The 18,177-nt window shown below is 45.8% G+C and overlaps 2 protein-coding genes across 3 annotated transcripts in view; one reads left to right on the forward strand and one right to left on the reverse strand.

Moving 5' to 3' along the window:
* The window catches only part of LOC119978050 (uncharacterized protein C7orf50), a 431,834-nt gene that overhangs the window by 303,502 nt on the left and 110,155 nt on the right, over positions 1–18,177 (reverse strand). The window lies entirely within an intron of this gene.
* The window catches only part of gper1 (G protein-coupled estrogen receptor 1), a 40,300-nt gene that overhangs the window by 10,344 nt on the left and 11,779 nt on the right, over positions 1–18,177 (forward strand). The window contains exon 1 of one of the 2 annotated variants that reach the window (XM_038819383.1): positions 10,618–10,744. The exons of the other annotated variant lie outside the window; for it this stretch is intronic. The gene's annotated coding sequence lies outside the window, so the exon portion shown is untranslated. Of the gene's footprint in view, positions 1–10,617; positions 10,745–18,177 lie in introns of those variants that run through there. 2 annotated transcript variants of the gene reach the window in all.

The raw sequence follows: 18,177 nt of genomic DNA on the forward strand, positions 1-18,177 counted from the left end.
TGCCCTCTGCTGGATGCTTGCCTTCACTTGAACATGGAGGGTGTCTTGCTCAGGTGCACCTTCTGGATACAGTGACCGCAATGCACTGATCCAAATTTTCCCCACAACAGCCAATCAGCGGCTCTGCTCTGCTGCCCTCTGCTGGATTCAACAAGGCATTTGACAAGATCCCACATGGGAGACTGTAGCAAAGTTAGGAGCCCATGGGATCCAAAGAAATTTGGCAAATTGGATCCAGAATTGGCTGATTGGTAGGAAGCAGAGGGTGATGTTGAGCGGTATTGTTATGACAGGAAGCCTGTCTCCAGTGGGGTTCCTTAGGGATCAGTGCTGAGGCCCTTGCTATTTGCGTTTATATAAATGATTTAGACATGAATGTAGAAGGGTTGATAAGTAAGTTTTTGGATGATATGAATAGTGGGGCGATAAATAGTGAGAAGGGCCTGGGATACATTTCATCTGGCCCTGGAAATTTATCGACTTAGATTCTAGGAGGATATAGATGGCTGGTTAGATGGACTGATCAATGGCAAATGGAATTCAATCCAGATAAGTGTGCCAAATTTGCCAAATTTCTTTGGATCCCATGGGCTCTTTGCTACCAGTCTCGCATGTGGGACCTTGTCAAATGCCCTGTGATGCATTGGGGCAGGCCAAACAAGGCAAGGGAATACATAATGAACGGCAGGACCCTGGGAAGCATCAGAGGGATTTTGGTGTCCCTTAAGGTAACAGGGCAGATGGATAAAGTGGATAAGAAGACATATAGTATATTTGCCTTTATTAACCGAGGCATTGAGTTTAAGAACAGGAAGGTTATGCTGGAATTGTATAAAGCGCTGGTTAGGCCACAGTTAGAATTTTGTGTGCAGTTCTGGAATCCATGTTATATGAGGGATGTGACAGCACTGGAAAGGGTGCAGAGGATATTTCTCCTGGGGCTGGAGAGTTTTAGTTATGAAGAGTGATTGGATAGACTGAGCTGTTTTCCTTGAAGCAGAGAAGACTGAGTCGGACAGGATTGAGTTGTATAAGATTATGAGGGGCCTAGATACACAGGAACAAACCTTTTCCCTTGGTGGAGGGATCAATGACCAAGGGGTATAGATGGAAGGTAAATGGCAGGAAGTTTAGAGGGAATGTGGGGAAAAACATTTTCACCCAGAGGTTGGTGGGAGTCTGGAACTCGCTGCCTGAAAGGGTGATGGAGGCAGAGACCCTCACAACATTTAAGTAGTATTTAGATATGCATTTGCAATGCCAAAGCATACAAGGCTATGGGCCAAGTGCTGGAAAAAATGGGATTGGAATAGTTAGGTGTTTATTTTTGACCGACGCAGACGTCATGGGTTGAAGGGTCTTTTCTGTGCTGTAGACCTCTATGACTCTGTAATAATTAAGCCCATACAGTTTTCTGATTAAGCTGCCCCATTGTCCCCGTTATTAAACTGGACCGGGCTGTCGGGATGTACGGAGATTATAAGATTATCGTCAAGCAAACAGCAAAACTATACCGAAAATCTGTATGTTAAGGTAGCCTATACCGAAAATCTGTATGTCAAGGTAGCTGGACGGTGAACGTATACAAAACTCGACAGGAGTCATGCATATCAGCAGATAGAGTTGAATGAGGCATCTAGGGAATTTGTAAGAGTTAACATCCACAACATCAGTATACGTGGCTGCTGTTCGGAGTATATTCAGCATGCGCCATATTGCAATGTATTATGGAAAACTTGTTACAAGGCCTGCCCAAGGTAGTTGTCTATTTGGACGATGTATTAATCACAGGAACTTCTATAGAAGAACTCTTGGCAAATTTCGAGAAGTGTTGTAAAGATTAAAAGAAGCCAGGGTAAGGCTCAAGAGAGGAAATTGCACATTTCACGCCCACACAGTGGCATATATTTGGGATTCAGGATTGTCACTCAAGGAGTGCATTCTATGGAGGAGAGGATTAACGCAATACAGAGAGCATCAGCCTCCAGAAACACTTCAGAACTAAAATCATTCTTGGGATGGTAGATTATTACAGACGATTTTAACCCCCAACCTGCCCACATTACTGGCACCATTGCATGCACTTCTCAGGAAGTACCAAAGGTGGCACTGGAGTGAACATCAAAAGGAAGCATTTGAGCAGGTTAAAATGACATTGCAGTCTTCAAGCCTCTTGGCCCACTTTGAACCAGTAAAAGAAATAGTGCTGATCTGTGAGGCCTCGCCCCGTGGAATAGGAACAATATTGTTCCACAGATTTGAAGATGGTGCTGAGAGACCTACTGCTTTCGTGTCAAGGATACTATTAGACTCTGAGAGGACCTATTCGTAGATCAAAAAGGAAGGTTTAGCTATTAGTTATGGGGTTAAAAAGTTTCATCAGAACATTTACAGGACAGCACTTTACGATAATTACCGACCGTATGCAACTTTTAGGGTTGTTCACAGAGGGAAAAGCCATTTCCCCCACATTGTTTCAGCGAGGGTCCAATGTTGGGCCCTGCTGTTGGTGGCATACAATGATACATTCCAACATAAGCTAGCCAATGCAGATACTTGAAGCTGACTTCCTTTGCCGCAAAGTATTCCATCGCCACCAGTGTCCCAAGACATTGTGTTCATTCTTAACATTCTGGACAGGTTACCTCCGTCGGCACGACAAATCAAGTTGTGGACCCAAAGGCACCCCATTTTGAGTCAAACGGATGGTTCTTCACAGTTGGCATCATGACAATTCTGAACAATTCAACCGTTACAAATCACAAAGGGTGGGCTGAGGGGCGAAAATGGAGTAAAGTTGTAGGGAGCCAAAGTGTTTGTACCTGCTCCTGCTCAGGCAGCGCTATTACAAAAATGTCGTTGTTTTTCCCCAAAATAAACCCCAGTTTGTTCACCTGCCTTGGTCGTCAGTTCCTCGCAGCTATTACAAACATGCAACACAAGCATTCATTATTCTGGAAGTTTATTCAGAACCGTATTACAACACCACTTTAGATTGTAATTTTCAGGATATAAGATAGGCTTGTGACTGAACTACAGACTTTATTTAAATATATTACAAATGCATTTATTGTATCAGATTGCTTCCAAATTTCCTGTGTACAAAATAGGATTAAGAACTAAATTAAAACTCAGAAAGACAGATGAGGGCGACTTAAATTATTGAGTATAAACCTCCCAGAGGAATATGTTCACGGCACTAAATTGGTTCCGAGTGAAAACCCGATTGTGATCCTGCAAACACTATGACAACATCTTTCGATAAAACAAAAAAATCAACGTAGAGATCGTAAAATAAAAGGCACTTTTAAGGCATTTATATTTGTATTGATAAACCTGAGGGGTGGAATTTACCAGCCGTTCACGCCCGCAAGGACATTCCGATCACACTGATGACGCACGGGTTTCCTGGTGATGAGGGGTCAGGTCAACGGGAAATTCCGTTGACAATGGTGGCTCCAGAAAATCTCGCTGGCGAGCTACCTCTGCCGAAAAACAGGCAGCAGGTCAGTCGGTAAATCCTACCCTAGAATATAAAGTATAGTTTTAAGTGGGTTCAATTTAGGGTAGCATGGTGGTACATTGGTTAGCACTGCTGCCTCACGGCGCTCAAGGGCCCAGTGGCCCCGGGTCACTGTTTGTGTGGAGTTTGCACATTCTTCCCGTGTCTGCGTGGGTCTCACCCCCACAACCCAAAGATGTGCAGGGTAGGTGGATTGGCCGCACTAAATTGCCCCTTAATTGAAAAAGAAAGAATTGGGTACTCAAAATTTATATTTTAAAAAAGTGGATTTTATTTAATGTTTCTGTGCCTGGAAGGGTAAAACCTAGTTAGATTCACGCTGGGCAAAAGTGTTTGTATGAGTGGGGGTTGGTTTCAATTCCAACTGTGATTCTATTGGGCTTAAAGAGGGTTACAGAGTGAAAAGCAAATAAACCAGGAATGGTTGCTTAGCCCTTGTAAAGTGCAGAAGCTTTTATGTTTTAATTTAACTAATTTGATTGCTGTTGGAGATAGGTAGTGAGAGATAAGGCAGCTCTCACAGCTTTGCAAGAAGCAGTTGGTTTTAGAAGGTGAAAGAGGGAACATCTCTCTCAGTCTTTCTAGAAGAAAAGACTACTATGGAGTAATGGTTAAGAAAATCGATGCTGGAAACCTAAAGTCCAGTTCGTTAATGAAACTAGAGAAATGAAGTGCGGTTTCCAAGAGGTCTGCAGTTAATGGAACAAAGGAAACTAGTAACCAGAATAGACTGCAGTTTAGTGAAGTCATATGCACGATTGAACTAAAATGGAACAAAGTCCCACAGCGAGCACGTTTAGCCGTGTGCTTTCCGACGCTCGCTATAAAATGCCAATTGCTTTAGAAAAGGGGCCTCAGCGGGGAATACGAGGCCGAGGCCACACATAGCTCCATTTTCTGCAGAGGACTCCGCTCACTGGAACTCCTCAGTATTTAAAAAAAATAAATTTAGAGTATCCAATTACCTTTTTCCAATTAAGGGGCAATTTAACATGGCCAATTCACCTATTCTGCAGATCTCTGAGCTGTGGGGGTGAGGCAGGGAGAGAATGTACAACCTCCACACAGACAGTGCCCCGGGGCCGAGATTGAACCTGGGTCCGTGGCGCCGTGAGGCAGCAGTGCTAACCACTGCACCACCCGGGATCAAACTTGGGTCTTCAGCGCCATGAGACAACAGTGCTAACCACTGTGACTCTTGGGAACTCCTCAGTATAGTGAGAGATCAGGATTCCATTTTTAAGTAGCATCCTGATCTCCTAAGACCCCTGACGCGGCCCCCAACACCATCCAAGCCCCATTGCACTATGGGAGGGTGCCCCAACATCAGCACAGGGCAACCCCTGGCCGGTTCGCCAGTGCACAAAAATGCCAGATTGGCATCTTGGCAGTACTGCTTGGGCACCTTGGCAATGCCAGGTACTGTCAGGGTGGCAGGCTGGCACTGCCTGGGTGCCCAGGTGGGTACTACTCTGCCCAAAGGGCAGTACCTATGAGATCCCCTCCAAAGCCCTGTGAGAAGACCCCTACGAGTGCTGTTCCATCTGGTCCCGGTTTGTGGAGACTAGTACTGAATGGCTCATGCCCAAGGTCTCTGAGGCTAAGTAGATTCATCCCACGGCTCAGGTAACTCAGGAATCTGCACATTAAACTGACACTAGCTGTAGGCGGGATTAACATCGCAATGTCTCGTGAGATCGCTTTAGATCTTGTGAGGCATTGTGAGCCGGGTAGGTCCGGGAGCGGGGTCTCCCAGCTTCTAACAACCACACTGCGCCGCGGTGAGCTGCTTTTCATGCACAGTGCGGCCGTTCAATCGTGCCCACAGAGTTGAAAAAGCATTGGATGGTGAGAGGCCAAAAAGATATGTGGAGGAGTGCAGCAGTAGTGCGAAGGATTGTGAGACATTACTACTGTTTGGGAGACATTATTTGAAATAATTGTGGAAATCGGTGACTGAACCTCAGAGTTTATGTAGAAGCCTTTAAGACAAAGGAAACCTGGTGGGAGAGATGTAAAACCTGAAAGCGAAACCTTGGATGGAAGCAAAAAGGGCTTTGAATTTTAATGAGACCATTGCAGCTTAACGTTTACTTAGTAATACATGTGAGGCACCCTCAATTACGACGCGAGAGCGAGGTCGGTAATCAAAAGGCTTTAATAGACAGAGAACAGGACAGCATTCGAGAGAAGTGTGCTCGCCACATGGAGCCTTATCCTATATACCGTTTCCTGGGGGCGTAGCCAGAGGCGGAGTCCCCCAGGGTTCCAAGCCTCTTAAAGGGGCAAGGTATTAAAGGTCAGGTACCGTTTACGGCAGTTATTAATACCGTTCATCACAACATGTTAAACCTAAAACCTGTGTAATTGTGTAGCTAAAGGAGTATTTTATTATAATCTAATTTTTTTCATGTTTAATAAATGTTTATTGTTGTTGTTAAAGCTGGTCAGCGATCCTGTGACTCTGTTCCTCCATGATTTATTGAAAAAAATTGAAGTTATCCTCTTTTGAGCCAGGGTTCCATTCTCAATCTTCCCCTCCAGTTATAACATCAACTGGGATCGTAACAGTAACACTTTTGTTTTTTCCCCTGCTCTACGGGTATGTCAAGTTAAGAAAGCTTTATTTCTAGCTTGTATATCCAGCTCCAGTATCTGAACCGTAAATCGAATATTGATTTTTGCAGACACCGCATTGCCAACACCCTTGTGTTTATCTGTACATTATTGGTTAAACAGATTTAAGAGATTAAATCCATTTGAGTGCTCATTAAATTGGAGGATTTATTAAAGCAAGCCTTCTTATTTATTAATTTGTTTTCCAATAAGGGGCAATTTAGCATGGGCCATCCACCTACCCTGCACATCTTGTGGGGGTGAGACCCACACAGATATGAGGAGAATGTGCAAGCTCCACACGGACAGTGACCCGGGGCCGGGATCGAACCCGGGTCCTCAATGCCGTGAGGCAGCAGTGCTAACCACTGCGCCACCATGCCGTCCAAGCCTTCTTATTTATGCACATATTGGTGAGAACGTTGTACAACAGGCAATCCATTTCAATTCAATCTAATTTACTTCTAGATATCTCATGAAAAATTGTGATGATTCAGTGCAGAGGTTTGTCAGTGGTGGTATTGCATCATCATTTCAAAGTCTGGGGGTTCGATGGCTGTAGAAATGGTGACAAAAGCTGCAATGATTGAATTTCTACCCGAGTCCCCTTGCCCTCAAAGTGCGAGGCCATTTGTACAACAAAAAAGGCACCAATATTCATGATGTTCGACAATTGTTCGAGTTCACAGATATTCGGTTATTGGGAAAAGAACTCTGCAGTAACGGTAAAACAAACAAAACTGATGGGTAGAAAAAGGCCAGCTGGTCCATCAAACCTGCCCCACACCATGCTGGTTGGGCCATCATGCCACCCAAAGATGTGCAGGCCAGGTGGATTGGCCACGGAATTGCCCCTTAATTGGAAAAATGAATTTGGTACTCTAAATTTTTTTAAAATAAGGTAATGTCTGATCTGATTGAGGCCTCAACTCCACATTCCCGTCTACCAGCTGTTTACTTGGGGGGGGGGGGGGGGGGGGGGGGGGGAGAAGAGGAGCTGGGTTTCCTAACTAATTAGTATCCCATGGTGTGCCCCATACAAACAGGCTCCACACCTCAGGAAGGATATTCGGCGTTGAAGAAGTTGCAGTGCTGATTCAGAGGAACACAAGAACAGCTGCAGGCCATTCAGCCCCTCAAGCTTATTCTACCATTCAATGAGATCATGGCTGATCTGCGACCTAACTCCTGCAAACATCCACCTTTGCCCATCTCCTTTAATACCGTTGGTTCACCAACATCAATCTTAGATTTAAAATTAATTGTTCTAGCATCAATTGCTTCTTACAGAAGACATTTCCAAACTTCTACCACCCTTTTTGTTGAATTTAACTCCTGCTCTAATTTTTAGATTACGCCTCTCAGTCCTAGACTGCCCAATCAGCAGAACGTCTATCTACCCTATCAGTTCCACTTAATATCTTGAAATCTCCAATCAAATTACTCCTTCGCTTTCTAGATTTCATAGAATTTACGTAGAATTTACATTGCAGAAAGAGGCCATTCGGCCCATCGAGTCTGCATCAGCTCTTGGAAAGAGCACCCTACTTTGCCCACATCTCCACCCTATCCCCGGAACCCGGTAACCCCACCTAACCTTTATGGACAATAAGGGCAATTTAGCATAGCCAATCCACCTAACTTGCATATCTTTGGAATGTGGGAGGAAATGGAACACCCAGAGGAAACCCAAGCAGACACGGGGAGACAGTGCAAACACCGACAGACATATGAGGGAATATAACTCTAGTTTGTGCACTATCTCTCTCTAATTTAATGCATGGAGGCCTGTTATCATTCAGACCTCTTCTCGCCAAGGCCAATATCGACTTCTTAAAGTGTGGTCACGGTACTGCAGGTGTGGTCTAACTAGGGCATTGTATAGCTGAAGTATATTTCTGATGTTCTTCCCCCTTTATATTGTTTTTTTTAAATATAAATTTAGAGTATCCAATTATGTTTTTTTTCCAATTAAGGGGCAATTTAGCGTGGCCAATCCACCTACCCTGCACATCTTTTTGGGTTGTGGGGGTGAGACGCATGCAGACACGGGGAGAATGTGCAAACTCCACATGGACAGTGACCCAGGGCCGGGATCAAACCCGGGTCTGCGGCAGTGTGAGGAAGCTGGCCCCACTCCCTTTGTATTCTACACAAAAAGCCAGCATTCCATTACTTTTGATTATTTTCTGTACCTATTCATGGAGTTTCAATGATCTATGTGTCTGAACCCCAAGTCTCTTTGGCATCCACTGTTGAGCTTTTTACAATTTAGGAAGTGCCCTGTTCAATCTTTTTTAGGTCCAAAGTGGATGACTTCACATTGAAATTATTTTGCCACAGTTTTCCTCATTCATCAGAATGATTCTGGGGTTAAAGGTTAAAGTTCATGGACAAACAGCTCAGAAAGGCGTGTATTCCCTTGGAGAGAGGGAAAGAGAAAGAAAGGCAGGAAAAGCAGCGAGAGAGCGCGAAAAAGGTAGAGCGGCAGAAGAGAATAAATAAAGAGATGGGGTGGGGTGGAAAGACTTTGGACCAAGAGGTATAACCTTAAAATTATAGAATCCATACAGTGCAGAAGGAGGCCATTCGGCCCATCAAGACTGCACCAACCCTCCGAAAGAGCACTCTACCTAGGCCATCTTACCCCCCACACCAATCCCCATAACCCCACGCATTGATCATTGCCAACCACTTAACCTGCACATCTTTGGTCAGTGGGAGGAAACCGGAGCACCCAAAGGAAACGCACTCAGACACGGGGAAACGTGCAAACTGCACCAGTCACTCAAGGCCAGAATTGAACTCGGATCACTGGCGCTGTGAAGCAGCAGTGCTAATGACTGCGCCACTATGCCCACATTAAAGTTAAACAATCCAGGGGATGATGTCAGGAAGCATTTATTCACATAAAGGATAATGGAAATCCGGGACACAATCCTTGGAAAATTGAAAAAGTCAAATATGAGATTGATCGATTTTTGGTCAAGTCTCATACAGGATAAAGAACCATGGTGGGTCAGCCATGATCTAAGTGGATGGCAGATGAGTCTTCGGGGCTGAGTGACCTACTCCTGCTCCTAGGTTTCTAGTAATGTCCCCAGTGTAATTCTAATAAATTAGTCAATTTCAGTCTTGGTGGTAGGAGGGTGGTCACAATTTACTTTCAGAGACGCTGGACTATTGAAAATGGTGAGTGAGAGTTGGTGAGTTTGACTAATTTGTTTTTTTACATGAACAATGATTCACTGGCTGAGGTTCCGGAGTTGAAACGGTTCCTACAGGACTGTTTCCTAGTACAGTTTAGCACCTCCAGGAGAAAAGGCCAGAAGAAGATTAGCCTCCTAAGCCAAGAGTGGCTGAGGATCACACAGGGTAACTTTCACCGAGCATGACTGAAAATTCTTAAAGGACCATCATCAGAGAGAACATACCACTGATAACATAAGGAGATACAAGGAGAGGTAACAAGAGGTTTTGTCAAACAGGTAGGTTTTCATCTTAAAGGAGAAGAGAGAAGGAGATTTGGGAAGAAATTCCAGAGCTCCTACCATCTCCAAACATCCCGAGGTGCTTCAGAGGAATGATCAAACAGATTTTGGACACCGGGTCACAGAAGGAGATGTTAGGACAGGTGGCCAAAAGCTTGGTGATATAGGTAGGTTTTAAGAGGCATCTCAGGAGGGAAAGGCATAGAAGGGAATTCCAGAGATTAGCATCTTGGCTGTCGAAGGCACAGCCGCCAATGATGGAGTGACCCAGAGGCCGGGATTGGAGCAGTGCAGATATCCCAGAGGGTTACACCTGAACGGGATTAGAGAGATAGGGAGGGGTTTGAAAGCAAGGCATTTTAAAATTGAGGCATTGATTAACTGGTAGCAATGTACTAGGGGTGAATTGAACTTGGTGCAACTTAGGACTTGGGCTACAGAGTTTTGTACTTTGTAATCCTTTTCACCTACATGGAAAATTGTAATAAATTGTTTTGGTGAGGCCAGCCAAATGACACTATGGTGCTGGAATTCGACACATTTCTAAAATCGAATCCTTCATAAGTGTTATAAACATCCGTCTGAAATGCTGCGGGAACCTTGTAACAGAATCATCAACAAGAAACCAGGACAAAATATTTTTGTAAAAAAAATACACCCTGTTACACAAACAGAATATAGCTTGTACTATAAAACACTTAGCTTTAGATTCCTGATTTTGACTCTGTGCCCAAATGAATGTTCAGCCAGTAATGTTCCTCACCCAGTATATGGTTGGAAACAACAGTCCATTGTTGAATGTTTTAAACTTTCTAAATACCACATCAGTAACAGCCATTCACTTCTTAATGCTAAGCTTATCAAGCAGGGATACGCTTGCTGGTCCACTGTAAATGTCGTTGACAGCTTACTCCTATTTTACACCTTTGACACAGTAAAATACGCCCTTCACCGAAGCATTATCAGACAAAATCTGACAGCAAGACACACAAGGAAATGTGAGACCAAAGGCTGCGTTAGATGTGTTATAAGCTGCATTTTGAAAGGGAGTGAGATACAGAGGTGCGGAGGTTCAGCAAGGGAATTGCAGCTGAAGGCATGGCCATCTACAGTGGTGAGTTTAGACTTGGGGTTGTAGAGGAGGTCAGCGTTGGGGAGCAGAGACTGCAGCGGGTTGTAGGGCTGGAGGAGGTCACAGAGATGGATTGGGGTGAGGCTATGGAGATACTTGAACACAGGGATGAGCACGTAAATGTGGGTCAGTGAGCACCATGTTTTTTTTTTAAAAGAGTACCCAATTCTTTTTCCAATTAAGGGGCGTTTAACATGACCAATCCACCTACCCTGCACATCTTTGGATTGTGGAAGTGTGACCCACGCAGACATGGGGAGAATGTGTAAACTCCACACGGTCAGTGACCCGGGATCGAACCCATGTCCTCAGCAGCGTGAGGCAGCAGTGCTAACCACTGCGCCGCCGTGCTGCCCGTGTGATGTCGACCGTACTCATGTGTGACAAGGTATCTTGGCCAATATCTCAAAAGGGATATTTTCCAGAACCGCCATCTTTGTGGTTTAGCGAGGGAGTGTCAGGGTAGGGGTGGCTGAAATAACATAGGCGGTGTTAATGTTGAATTTGTGTTGTAATGAAATGCACGCTTTAAGTTAGTAATTGAGCAAAATTGTCCCCAACTGGGGAAGGATTAGGGAATCATTGTCAGAGTATATAAGCCAATTGATTGAGAATGTCTGGGAGGAACTGTGAGTGTCTGTGACTGTGCTTTGTTGCCTTGGAAATAAGCCTGTTTTAAGGTACACTCGAGCTTCAGACTTCCACAACATACAATTCTTGGAATTAACAGGCTTCCCAATAACACTGCAGTTGCTCTGGAAATGATGCAAAACAAACTGGCTGACCTCCGCCAGAGTATGATATTCAGGTTCCCAACTTATTTTCCCCTGCATCACACCGCCCCAAAACAAAGTCATCCAGACTCAAAACTTCAGGTCCGTCCTCTCTCCACAAATGCTATCAGACCTGCTGAAATTGTGTAGCATTTTCTGTTTTTGTCCCATTGGAAGAATGAATTGCATTAAGATAGCGCTTTTTACCATCTCAAGACGCCCTAAAGCACTTTACAGCCACTGAAGGACTTTTGAGTAGTCACTATTATAATGTAGGAAACACAACAGGTAAATTGCTGAATGTGGGACCTTGCTGTGCACAATGTGGTAAAGACCACATTATCTGTTTAAGTTGAAGTGAAACTTTAAGTGGATTCTTAAAAAGGTAAATGATAAGACACATTACCTACATTTTAAAAGTTGCTTAGGTATTCCGAGACTCTAATTTTAGAGAACGCATTAACAATTTATGCTTATATTGGATTGGATTGGATTTGTTTATTGTCGCGTGTACCGAGGTACAGTGAAAAGTATTTTTCTGCAAGCAGTTCAACAGATCATTTAGTACATGAAAATAAAATAAAATACATAATTGGACAACATAAGGTACACAATGTAAATACATAGACACTGGCATCGGGTGAAGCATACAGGAGCGCAGTATTAATCAGATCAGTCCATAAGAGGGTCATTTAGGAGTCTGATAACAGCAGAGAAGAAGCTGTTTTTGAATCTGTTTGTGCATGTTCTCAGACTTTTGTATCTCCTGCCCGACGGAAGAAGTTGGAAGAGTGAGTAAGCCGGATGGGAGAGGTCTTTAATTATGCTGCCCGCTCTCCGAAGGCAGCGCCTTTGACATAAAAGAAACCTCTTAAGAGTACTGTAGTAATCCACGGGAGGCAGGAGTCCCGTCACCACCAATGTTTATTTACAATAACGATATTACAGGAGCAGCTACAAACAGTGCTGCTAGCAGTCCAGTCAACTTGAGACTGGCTCACAAAGCCTACACAGGTGATTATATGGGCCCGCTCAATGAGCTATCATTGAGGGAGCTCATACTCCAATTGGCCAACCAATAAAGCCAACTGGAGTTCATTACACCCCTCCCCCCCCCCCCCCCCCCCCCCCCCCCCAAGGTCCGAGGAATTCCTGCCAGCTGGCATTCCTCTGAGCTTCTTCCTGCTCCTCATGTCTGGGACTGTCACCTCTGTGTCGTCCGCCGGGTCGTTCTCCGAAGTGGGCGGGGTGTACCTTATAGGTGCCCGTCTTTTCCTTGACGACCTCCTTGGAAGTTGTTCGTCCTCCTCCTCGGGGAGAGGTGTCGCGGCGGCCTCGTCGAGTGTTTCCATCTCCGGCTCTGATGACTGGATGACGGGGTCTGGAGAAATTGCTCGGGGCTGGGGTGTGGGTATCCTTTCCGCCTGGGCTATCCCAGCTTGAGGCGGTCCTGCTTCGCCTGCCTCCAGGTGTGGTTCCGCGGCCCTTATTTGGTCTAGGTGTTTCTTCAGCACCTTACCTCCTATTGAAACCTCATAGGATATGGGCCCTGTTTGGGACTCTACCGTGCCTTTGACCCACGTTGGTCCATTCCCATAATTCTTGACCCAAACCGGTGCCCCCACCTGGAAATGTCTCTGCTGCCGACTATTATCATGCCCCCTGCGTTGAGCCTCCTGTTGTTTCTCCACTTTCCCCGTTAAATTTGGGAAAAGGAGACTCAGCCTCGTTCGCAGCCGCCTTCCCATTAAGAGTTCAGCTGGTGGTATGCCCGTTGTGGAATGCGGTGTGGTCCTGTAATCAAACAGCCAGCGGGAGAGCTTTGTGTCTATTGATGCTGCCGGCTGCTTCTTGAGTCCCGCTTTAAGTGTCTGGACCGCTCTCTCTGCCAGGCCGTTGGTCGCTGGATGGTAAGGGGCCGTTTTGATGTGACGGACTCCGTTTTCCTTCAGGAATTTTCCAAATTCCCCACTTGTGAATGCCGTTCCGTTGTCCGACACCAATACCTCCGGAAGTCCATGTGTTGCAAATGAGGCCCTGAGCTTTTCAATTGTCGATGCTGTGCTTGCCGTGTTTACCCGGTGGACGTCCAACCATTTGGAGTGGGCGTCCACTATCACCAAAAACATTGAGCCCATGAAAGGGCCGGTGTGGTCAATATGCAGGCGGGTTCACGGGCTGCCTGGCCATTCCCACGGGTGCAATGGTGCCGCTGGTGGCACTCTTTGCCCCTGTTGGCACTCCTGGCACCGACGTACCAAGGCTGCTATGTCTGTGTCCAAACCTGGCCACCAAACGTAGCTTAGAGCTAGCATCTTCATTTTAGATACCCCTGGGTGTCCGTGATGTAACTCAGTTAAGATTGCCTGACGGCCCTGAGCTGGGACGATTACCCGGACTCCCCATAATAGGATACCGTCTTCTACGGTTATTTGGTCCCTTCTGCTCCAGTATGGGTGCATCTGGGGCTCCACTGGTCTTTCCAGTTCCCCTGTTAGGAGTAAATGCTTCATCTTGGCTAAAACTGGGTCTTTTTGCGTCCACAACCGAATATGTTGTGCGTCTACTGGTAGGGTGTCCAAAAAATTGAGAGTCATTACTGTCTCCTCTACTTTTGGTATTTGCGGCGTAGTGCCCGGGAGGGGAAGTCTGCTCAAAGCATCTGCATGTGCTGCTCGCGTTCCCGGTCTGTGCTCCAGAACGTATCTATACGCTGCCAGTAGCAACGCCCAGCGTTGGATTCTAGCTGATGCAATCAGGGGTTTGACTTGCTTTCTTTTAATAACCCTATTACGGCTTATGGTCCATCACTATGGTGAATTTCCGCCCGTACAGATACTGGTGAAATTTGTTTACTGCGAATATCACCGCCAGTCCTTCCTTCTCAATTTGGGCGTACTTCCTCTCAGCTATCGCCAAGGTCCTCGAAGCATAGGCTATTGGCCGTTCTAGGGGGGGTTCTAGGATGGACGCCCTATTTTCAATACATTTTCCATAATAGGTTACCAACCCTAGAAATGATCGTAAGTCCTGGACCGTGGTAGGAGCTGGGGCTTCTTTTATTGCCCTTACTCTGTCTTCTAATGGATGTAAGCCTGACTCGTCTACTTTAGAACATAGAACAGTACAGCACAGAACAGGCCCTTCGGCCCTCAATGTTGTGCCGAGCCATGATCACCCTACTCAAACCCACATATCCACCCTATACCCATAACCCAACAACCCCCCCCTTAACCTTACTTTACTTTACCTACCTTACTTTATATCCCATCCGCGTCGCCACTGTAGTAATCCACGGGAGGCAGGAGTTCCGTCATTATTTACAATATATTTATTTATTTACAATAACGATATTACAGGAGCAGCTACAAACAGTGCTGCTAGCAGTCCAGTCAACTTAAGATTGGCTCACAAAGCCTACACAGGTGATTATATGGGCCCCCTCAATGAGCTATCATTGAGGGAGCTCATACTCCAATTGGCCAACTAATAAAGCCAATTGGAGTTCATTACAAGTACAATAGGGCAGCACGGTGGCGCAGTGGTTAGCACTGCTGCCTCACGGCGGCGAGGTCCCAGGTTCGATCCCAGCTCCGAGTTACCGTCCGTGTGGAGTTTGCACATTCTCCCCGTGTTTGCGTGGGTTTTGCTCCCACAACCTAAAGATATGTAGTGTAGGTGATCTGCCATGCTAAATTGCCCCTTAATTAGAAAAAAATTAATTGGGTACTCTAAATTTATCTGAAAAAGGAATACGTCACAAAGGGGTCATCTGCAACCCATTTCCAAATTAGACTTATTCTCTAGAACCATTGAGCTGGGATCACTGAGATCCCATTCACAAGAGAAGCCACTAAAAGTTCAAGATAAAAAAATAAATAATAAAAAGAACAAAGTTGTATTTTAAAATGTACCTTGAACATCACATAGTGCTTCACATACAAATAAACTAATTTTGAGGTGTAGTCACTGTCACTTTATAAATGCAACACAACTCTATTAATATTTTCTAATTTCAGAAGTTTTCATACTAGTTCCAGAAAAGTAAATAGCAAGACTGTAGGAAAAGGTCTCATTAAACTCTTAGGCACTTATCCTGCCATGTTATACGCAAACACACAAAAGCATAACCAAAGAAGAGTCATATTGGACTTGAAACTCGGTTTCTCTCTCCACAGTTGCTGCCAGTGCTGATTTGTTTTCTAGCATTGTTTTTATTTCAGATCTCCAGCATCCACAGCATTTGGTTTTTATTACAAAAGCACTTTGCATTGATTTGTAAATAGGCAAGGACACATAAATCTTTCAATCATGGAGACATAGAAACAAAGAAAATAGGAGCAGGACGAGGCCATTCAGCCCTTCGAATCTGCCCCACCATTCATTATGAAATTGGCTGGTCATCAAACTCAATAACCTGATCCTACCTTCCCCCACACCATCTATTCCAGGATTCTGTTTCGGTACACTTAAATGTAATTAACAATTACCTGGTCTTGGCAAATGCACAAGGTTTCTTTCTTTAAACATTTACAATTTTATAAAGAAGCCGTGTTACACAGTATGCACCTCCATTCACACCAAAGTAGTATTTAAGGAAAGAAACATCCCACAGCATTAAGACTATCTGACCTATAATCTTATTTGAAATATGTTTCAATTCAACTTCCAACAATTATAATTTGTGCGTGCGTGCTTGTGTGTGCACAGCAACAGATGTGATACCAGGACAGTTGTACCACCACTGGTATACACTGACTCAGTAACTCTCAGCCAGAGTGACAGTCGAGCTGCTGCAGTTAACCTCCATGGCCCTGGGCTGGAGGGTGATTGGGGGAGGAGGGCTGGGGGAGGCCGCGAGGCCATTAAAATAAACACGGATGTCTCTTCCCGAAATTACGGTCACTTCGTAGAATCAAAATTTGGGAAATGCATGGCACACGTGAGTAAAGCACTGCCTGTCCTTTCAGCTCCGATAGTCCAGGATAAATTGGATTTGAATTGATGAGATAAATGTGTTGTTCTACTTGCTGCGAAATTAAATGAGTTGGGAAATGGCTCAAACCAGTCACTCGTGGACGGGAACCCACTAATGTACAATTAGACTGAGATAAAATATTGGTGCAACATCAAATAAGATTTCCAATTGTTTAATTAGACCTGGTCTAGGAGTGCTCCATGCTGATTGGGTACTCAAAGTGTAAAACAAGAACTTAAATAAGTGATTTATTTCTCCAGTACTGACGTGCTTCAAATTGATGGAAGCATTAGGATCACCAGAGAATGTTAAGTGTTTAAAAAATCATTACAATTTCTGTTGGACTGGGATTATAAACTATAAAAGAAGGCGCCGTTACAATTTGTTAAAATAGCAATTTGATGTTTTTCAGAACAAGCACATATTGATTTGATGTACTAATAATAATCGCTTATTGTCACAAGTAGGCTTCAATGAAGTTACTGTGAAAAGCCCCTAGTCGCCACATTCCGGCGCCTGTTCGGGGAGACTGGTACAGGAATTGAACCGCCGCAGCTGGCCTTGTTCTGCATTACAAGCCAGCTGTTTAACCCACTGTGCTATACCAGCCCCATCTGTGTGGAAGTTTACAAAGCAGCCAAGCGTTTGATGAAAATCAGGTATACATAGGCCGAGAATAGCTCCCCAGTGACTATACACACTGGGAAGATTCCAGATCTGATCCTGACCCTTGAACTCAGCCAGGCAATGGTGCTCGAACTGGTCAGAGTGCTCCAGAAAGAAACAGCTCGCATTTACATACGGCCTCAGAACGCCCCCAACGGCCATTGAATACTTTTGTAATTTAGAGAGTGTGTCAGTCAATGTACACACAGCAAGCTCCAACAAACAGCAACACAATAAATGGCCAGATTATCACTTTTCAGTGGTGTTGGTCAAGGGATAAATATTGTCCAGGATACAGGAGGGAACCATGAAATCTTTCATGTTCACTCAAGAGGGCAGATGGTATCTCAAGTTTAGCATCCCATCTGAAAGAGGCACCTCCGACAATGCAGCTTTGCCTCAGTCCTGGGGCGGGATTCTCCCCTACCCGGCGGGGCGGGGGGTCCCAGCGTAGCGGAGTGGCGCCAACCACTCCGGCGTCAGGCCTCCCCAAAGGTGCGGAATTCTCCGCACCTTTGGGGGCTAGGCCCGCGCCGGAGCGGTTGGCACCACGCCGACTGCCGGCAAAACCGGCACCAACGGCCTTTGACGCCCGCTGCCGGGGCTGGCCGAAAGGCCTTCGCCGGTTCGCGCATGCGCGCTGGGGGATTCTCTTCCGCCTCCGCCATGGTGTAGGCTGTGGCGGCAGCGGAAGAGAAAGAGTGCCCCCACGGCACTGGCCTGCCCGCCGATCGGTGGGCCCCTATCGCAGGCCCTCCGATCGCCCCGCGCCCCCCCCCCCCCAGAACCCCGGGGGCCCTTTCGCGCCGCCGAACCCGCCGCCACCAGAGGTGGTTCAAACCTCGGCGGCGGGAGAGGCCTCCCAGCGGCGGGACTTCGGCCCATCGCGGGCCGGAGAATCGCCGCAGGGGGCTCGCCGCGGCGCGATTCCCGCCCCCGCCAATTCCCGGGTGGCGGAGAATTTCTGCCACGGCAGGGGCGGGATTTTCGGCGGCCCC

Source organism: Scyliorhinus canicula, chromosome 15, assembly GCF_902713615.1.
Source record: "Scyliorhinus canicula chromosome 15, sScyCan1.1, whole genome shotgun sequence".
NCBI classification, from domain to species: domain Eukaryota; kingdom Metazoa; phylum Chordata; class Chondrichthyes; order Carcharhiniformes; family Scyliorhinidae; genus Scyliorhinus; species Scyliorhinus canicula.